This window comes from Rhipicephalus microplus, chromosome 5 (genome assembly GCF_043290135.1).
Source record: "Rhipicephalus microplus isolate Deutch F79 chromosome 5, USDA_Rmic, whole genome shotgun sequence".
In the NCBI taxonomy this organism is placed as follows: Eukaryota; Metazoa; Arthropoda; class Arachnida; order Ixodida; family Ixodidae; genus Rhipicephalus; species Rhipicephalus microplus.
The window spans coordinates 62,759,329-62,767,410 of NC_134704.1; positions in this window are offsets into that span (position 1 = coordinate 62,759,329).

The following is an 8,082-nucleotide window of genomic DNA, read 5'->3' on the forward strand; positions in this document are numbered from 1 at the left end:
TGATACGTATAACGTTCCTAACAGAATCTCGTAGTTCGCAAGCACAGTTCAGAACAGCGCCGGGTAAACGTGGACAAGATGCACACAAGGCTAGCGCTGAGTGCGAATTGCTCTGTTCATTGTGAAAACACGCAAATATGCGCGGTAAACCAAGGAGTTGGTATTTAGCCCTATTCTGGTGTATATTATTTCCGTGTATACATGGCAGTGTTTTTAACTGCGGATGCGTACCAATTCGCTTGCATTCTCACGCTTTTAAATTTCCTTAACCACTTGTTAGCGTTAAATTGTTTTGCTTCGCCGGTGACGGTCAACGTCGATGATCAACGAATAGTGACACGCAGACGAAAAAAAAAACCATTGGGAAAATATTCAGATGAGCGAGTGTGGAGGCGCAGGAGCGGAGCGACACAACATCATAAGTTTAAGAAAGTAAATAACAAAGAATGGCGCGTGGCTATTCCACTTTCTTCGCCATCGCGAACTCTTACGGTCTATATCAGCCGAGCTGTTGATCCAGTGAATACCCATGGGAACCACGTCCTTCCGGTACATGTAGGCCGTCGCCATGTAGGCTGCCAGAAACTGCGCTTTCTCTTCCCAGTTGCTCCCTGAAAGGTGACGCTGCCGGTAAGATCGCAATGCAATACCTGTTCGAGGAGAAAGGGTTGCAAATGCTTTTCACAGTGAGGCTATGGTTGGCCATGTCAAAGAAGCATATCTATCTTTCTATGAAGGCCACGTTTAACATTGCAGTAGTGGAAAAAAAACTCTGCAGGGCATGACGTAAAAAAACCCTGGTGCCTTCTAGTACGTCTATTGCGTCTGAATGAGCTTTGATATAAGTTTTCTTGATGAAGTTTGCTAAGAGGTTCATGTTTACGGTCTACTACCAGTGACCCGAATTGGTATTTTGTATGATAAAGTGACCTATCTTGTAGAAGGTTGAATGGTGTTATGAAAATAGATGATTAAACTTAGGATCAGTCAGTTGTAGTCACCGAAACTCTTCTGACTAGTATTCAATAAACTTCCATTCGTTACCTCGTCGTTAATGATATCTGGGACGGTTTGCTGCTGTATAGCAGATTACGAGGTGCTCATGTTTTTTTTTAAGTGAACACACTGGCTCCAAATGAGCCCTACAAGTATTGTTCAACCTGTTAAGGAAAACTAATAATCAGCTCGTTTCATTCGACACCTCTTACTTAAACCACTTGAATATTACCGCAGGTTACTACGTTTCATTTCAGTGGATGCCGGTTCACTGCGACATTCTGGCCAACGGAGAAGCAGGTGAAGCAGCATGCAAAGTACTTCAACACCGAGAAAAATTATGAGCTAATTTATTTCCTGCTTGCTGGGAAACATATGATGTTTCCCAGCTTGCTAAACGACTTGCTTCTGAAGGAAAGAAGAGGCTTTGGTACCTCCCAACACAGTGTTATGCTATCTTTATTCTGTTGACCCGGTCCTGAGATGAAGACTCCCATTCAGAATCTCCCAATATTTGCAAACTCTGTACGATCGGATTCATCTAAACACTTCCCATGGACACGGCATAAGATATCATTTCGCACAAGCGGCATTGCATGCTACAACTGTGGCTCAACCGAAACTGTGGAACACATTTTCTTTGAATGTCGAGCTTAAGCCGATGAGCGTGAATTCTATGAAAGTGCTATACAACCTTTTAGTAGACCACGCAAGGAACTTTATCCTTTGATTGTGTCTTAGGCTCTTTAGCCTGCCTCTCGTAACAGACGCCCGCGATGAAGTTTCTCTTTACATTTTTAGGTGGTATCGGACAGCTCGACAAGCTTTAGTTTCGCCTTGCAAGCACGCAACGAAAGACTGTGAGCGCACGCACCTGCTCGAGAGCCAGAAAGCCCGTCATGATATTTATTTGTTGTATTTTAACATTCCTTACATTTTCGCGCCTATCTTCTCCTTCATGTTTCTCCGCAATTCTCTTTCCCACGCAGGATAGCGTGGGCGATTTCTATGCGACGGCTGCTGAATTAACTGCCTTTCAACAAAGAGCTCTCTCTTCCCTCTTTGTCAGTTTGTGTGTTATTGCGTCTAGCATTTGTATGAGTTATGCGGACGCAAGTTGTAATCATTTAGTGTATAAACTTCTCTAGCACTTATAGATAAAATGCTTATTGTTTTCAATGCGTGTATGAAGTACAGTAATCGTCTACGCTGCGCTTCCTTACGGGCTGCATAAATTAACAAAATTTTCCTGCAATTACTACTACATAAATAAATCACCTTCAGCATTTCTATGCAAAATTTTCACTTTTATTTTGAAACAAATAACCAACTTGCTGTTTATTTTATTGTTAATACCGAAATCAAAAGTGAATCAAGTGATTCAAAAACACATGATCAATTTTAACCTATGATCCTATTATAGCGTCCTACTGAAGGAGATGACAAATACATATTTACTTTTTTCTTTTTATTTCGTACCCAATCTTCTCTCAAAGTTCATCAACATTGTGGAAAGGGATTAAAAAACAAGAATAAATTACGTGTGGATTATTGATTAAAAGATTATATTGAAAACAGCGTCTATGATGCAGCGAGCACACACACACACACACACACACACACACAAAGTGGGACAGGTGCTGTCGAAACACTTGTTCCCGCAACCACATCGTCGCTGATGCTTCCTACAACTAGGTATTAAGGACTTTGAAGTTAAACGCTGCTACCGAATGTTAGTAAGCACTCAAAGAGTATCGGTGATAGCAAAGTTTCCAGCCTCCTTGAGAGATAGGTGTCGAAGGAAAAGCTTCATTATTTAGTGAGTTACTAACCGAAAAAGACAACCCGTTAGTGTCGTTCTTGTGTGAAACCAAAACTATCATCATTGTTGAATCTCGTCCAGGGACTGACAAGGCCAAGGGTCCAACGGGCAAACAACAGCGTTTATTGCCGAAGCGTACGACTGGGGTTACATCACGGGAATGGAGGACAGTGCTTTTAGTGTTACTATTTAAGCACTAGTGGGCGCATGCGCACTAACGACAGTTCGGTTATCAGGTGTGCTATCGCGAACACCACACTTCCTCTGCTTTTATTCGGAAGCTAATAGTTCACGTTCCCTCTCAGAACCAATCAGGCGGTCGGCGATTTCGTAGCGGGTAGCGCCGATCCAGGTCGCCTCGAGAAGTGTCTGTCAGCAACGTCGGTGGTGAAGGCGAAACCCTAGCTGCAGGCAATGAAGGTGCTGGCTCCGGTTCGGTGTCACTCTGTGGCCACACGGAGAAACCGTCGTCTTGCGCGACGTCTTCGGCAAGCCCTGCCGTGCCTTGAAGTAGCTGGTTCTTGTGGCGCCGCCACTCGAAGCATCCTGAAGATGTCGACGCTCGTACCCTGAAAGACACTGGTCCACTTTGAGCCATCACCACAGCTGGTACCCATTTGGGCTGTCCCCTGTAATTTCGTGCAAGTACATGATCACCAACACTCACGTCACGCACACGACACTGTCGGCTCACCGTCTGTCTGAACTGATTGTAAGCCACCCTTTCCCCCACGGCGGGTTTGAGTACATCGAGGCGGGTGCGCAAACGTCGCCCCAACAACAAGTTGGCTGGTGCCTCGTGTGTCGTAGCGTGGGGCGTGTTGCGATAAGCGAGCAGAAACTTGTTGAGCTTTACCTTCATAGGTTGATGCACGTCATCCTTTTTTAGCGCGTTCTTCAGGGTCTGTACGAAACGCTCCGCAAGTCCATTGGTGCTGGGATTGTAGGGGGCTGTTTGCACGTGTCGGCAACCCATCTCCCTTACAAACTGCTTGAACTCCTCTGACGTGAACTGTGGGCCGTTATCCGACACGATTGTCTCAGGGAACCCAAAACGAGCGAAAACATCTCGTAAGCACTCAATTGTTGCATCTGCAGTAGTTGAACGCATCATAAAAACTTCGGGCCACTTCGAGTGAGCATCGACCACTATAAGAAACATTGACTGTTGAAATGGTCCTGCAAAATCTATATGTATGCGCTGCCACGGCGCTGAGGGCCAGGCCCAAGGGTGCAACGGAGCTTTGCAAGGGGCACTGCGCTGTTCTTGGCAATCTGTACATGACTGTACCATACGCTCAAGGTCCCCCTCGATGGACGGCCACCAGACGTAACTACGCGCAAGCGCCTTGCTGCGAACTATACCTGGGTGACCCTCGTGTAATTCGGCCAGAACTGCTCTCTGCAGCTTTGCGGGAATGACTACCCGCGTTCCCAGCAAAATGCATCCTCCATGCAATGTCAGTTGATTGCGTCTGGCGAAGTATTGTTTCAGTCTATGGTCATTGACAAATATTGGCCAGCCTGTGCTTATGCACTCTTTTACTTTCGCCAGATCGTTATCCTGCTCTGTGGCATGGGCAATTCCATTGCTCGACACTGGTAGGGAGGCCAGCCGCAATGAATAGAAAGTCTCTTCCGATTCCTGCGTTTCGTCTTTCACACATGGTAGCGGCAAACGGGAGCAAAAATCGGCTTCTGCGTTATCGGCTGATTTTCTAAAAAGAAGGTCGTATCTGTATGCCGACAACGTCACAGCCCACCGCTGTAGGCGCGCAGCCGCGATAGGCGGAATACCTGTTGTTGGCCCCAAAATTTGCTGTAAGGGTTTATGATCAGTGATTAAAGTGAATGCGCGGCCATAAATATAGCAGTGAAACTTTTTTATGCCAAAGATTATGGCCAGCGCCTCTTTTTCAAGCTGGCTATATTTCTTCTCTGCCTCGGAAAGCGTGCGCGAAGCAAAAGCAACTGGCCTAGACTTCCCGTCCTCAAAAACATGGGAGAGCACTGCACCTACCCCATACTGCGATGCGTCACAGGCCAGCTTTAATGGCCTATCCGGGTCGTAGTGGGCCAGCACCTGCGGCGATGACAGCATTCTTTTAACTTCGTTGAACGCGTCTCGGCAGCAGTCGTCCCAACACCAAGGAGCGTCTTTCCGTAAAAGCTGGTAAAAAGGCACAGCCATTGTTGAAAGATTAGGCACAAACTTTCCATAATAATTAACGACACCCAGGAAGGACTGCAGTTGCTGCTTGTTTGTCGGTGCGGCAGCGTTTATGACTGCTTCAATTTTCTCTGGTGACGCAGATATTCCTGCTGCAGTAATTTTGTGCCCCAGGTAACAGAGCTCATTTTGAAAGAACGCGCATTTTTCTTTCTTTATTTTGACGCCTCGCTCCAGCAACCGTTTCAAGAGTGCGTCTAGGTTTACCAGGTGTTCTTCAGCGTTTCTTCCTGTGACTAAGATGTCATCGAGATAACAACAAACTCCGTTTAGGCCCTTCAGCATTGTGTCCATTATTTTCTGAAAAATACCTGGTGCTGACGCTATTCCGAAAGGTAGCCTGTTGACTGCAAACAGCCCTTTCCGCGTGTTCAAAGTCAAGTACTTCTTCGACTCTTCTGACATGAGTACTTGTTGGTATGCCCTGTTAAGGTCGATCTTACTAAAGTGCATTCCCCCGGCCAACGCAGCTAATAGGTCATCAATTTTAGGTAGCGGGTAGTGTGTGATGTCCAGAGAGGGGTTTATCGTTGTCTTATAATCCCCACAGAGACGTATGCTTCCATCTTTTTTTATCACTGGCACGGCGGGCGTGGCATATTCTGATGTATTCACGGGTGTGAGTATTCCCAGCTGCACCAATTTTTCTATCTCTGCTTCTACTGCTGACTGCAGTGCGAATGGCACATTGCGTGCCTTCAGGAACCTCGGCCGGTGATCGGCTTTGAAGAACAGCTCGGCCCTTTCGTCTGTGATAGCGCCTAGCTCATCCTTAAACAGCATTTTGTATTTTTCGAGCAACGATTCTAGCCTTTCCTTCGTTCGCGAGGACAAGTCGAACACTGACCTTGAGACGTGGTTGAGGCCCCAAATCTGGTTCCAGTTTAGCCGTACTGTGCGCAGCCATTCACGCCCTAGCAGTGGTGGTCCTGCTTGATCGACGAGGTAGAGTGGTAGTTTCGCCGTCTGTTCCCCGTGCTGCACCTTGACGACCGCCACGCCGCAAGGTTGGACGAGTGCTCCGGTATAGGTGCGCAGGACGATGTCTGTTGGTCCGCATCTGGCTGAAGGGAACTGCTGCTTGAACTGCTTGTAAGGCATGATAGACACCGCGGCTCCCGTGTCAAGTTCCATTTCCACCAGTGCTCCATCTATTTTCAGTCCAACAAAAATAGGCGTGCGGCCGGACGCCACTTGTTCCGAAACGCCTATGGGTGGCACCTGCGTGACCACTTTCAGCGTTTTCACTCTCCGTTTCTGCTGATACCCGCCACAATATTGCCCGTTGCTGCGACAGGCCCTTTGAATATGCCCCTTCTTTCCACACTTATAGCACGTATTATTAACGTGAGGGCATACTGAATGAGTGTGGCTCGGAGAACCGCAGCGATAACAAGCCAGTCGCTGCTTACCGGAAATCGCTTGCGCCTCGTACAAATCAGCAGGGTCATAATTGCATTCTCCCTCCATTTTGTGCAGCTGTGTGGCCACTGACTCTACGACTCTAGTCTCGGCAACATTCTTCCGGGCCGCTTCCATGGCCAGGGCGCGCTCGACTGCTCTCGGGAACGTCAGTTTGTCGTCCTCGGTAAAGAGTACTCGCTGCACGTCCTCTCGCAGTAGTCCACAGACAAAACGATCCCGCAGCGCTTCGTCCAAATTTGCTCCAAACTGACAACTCTGGGACAACTTCCGAAGTTCAGCAACATATTCGGGCAGAGACTCGCCTTCGTGCTGTGCTCTGCGGTAAAACTTTGCTCGTTCCCCGATTATGGACGGCTTTGGGGCAAGATGTGCATCCAAGAGGCTCTTCAGTTGCTCGAAACTTTTTCCCGATGGTAGGTCCGGTGCAGCCAACGACTTCAGCAACCCATACGTACGCGGTCCGATGATGCTGAGGAATGCGTGTACCTTGTCGCTGTCGGGAACCTTGTTGACAATCAGAAAAGAGGTCAACCTCTCCTTGTATGCCGTCCAGTCGCTTGCAGTAACGTCGAATGACTCCATCTGGCCCAGCTGCCCACCAGACCGCATTGTCGCTTCTTCACCACACTGCTCGCTACTCTTCATTTTTCATCCCATCCTCGTCGCCAGTGTTGAATCTCGTCCAGGGACTGACAAGGCCAAGGGTCCAACGGGCAAACAACAGCGTTTATTGCCGAAGCGTACGACTGGGGTTACATCACGGGAATGGAGGACAGTGCTTTTAGTGTTACTATTTAAGCACTAGTGGGCGCATGCGCACTAACGACAGTTCGGTTATCAGGTGTGCTATCGCGAACACCACAATCATCATCAGCATCATCATCACCATAATCACTATAATCACCATACTAACCATATACACCTAAATTTATTATATATGTGCAAGGTTTTATGCCCTAAAACCACGATACGATTATGATAGACGCCGTAGAGGAGGGCTTCGGAAATTTGGACCGTCTGGTGTTCTTTAACGTGCATTGAAATCACACAGTACTCGGAACTCTATACCAGTTCACCTCCTTTGAAATGCGACCGCCACGGCCGAGATCGAACTCGTGACCTTGGGGTCAGCAGCCGAGCGACCTATAGGCACTGATCCACCGAGGCGGACCATCATATAAACCATCAACCATCATTTTGAACACACACATGTAGTCTGTTCGCGTTTTATGGTTTACAGTTGATGCGTGGTTAGGGAGAGCTTACAGACCTCTCATGGTTCAGCACACAGTTGTGTAAATGGTCTTTGTGTTTTTCTTAAGCACGATCGCTCAGTCAAAACCAAAGTACTGCAGATCAGGGGCGTAGCCGAAAATCCTTTTCGGCGGCGGAAGAGGGGGGGGGGTTAACTGTACTTATGTGTGTACGTGTGGCCGTATATATAAGCAAGCAAAAATTACAAAAAAACTCAGGGGTGGTTTGAACCCACTCCCACTTTTCCCCCTTGATTACGCCCCTGGTATTGATGTGCACGTTCATATGAGCCGTGCGAAGTGAATTCAGATCAGTAAGATGGCACTTACCTATTTTATACTTGAAGGGGCTGCTG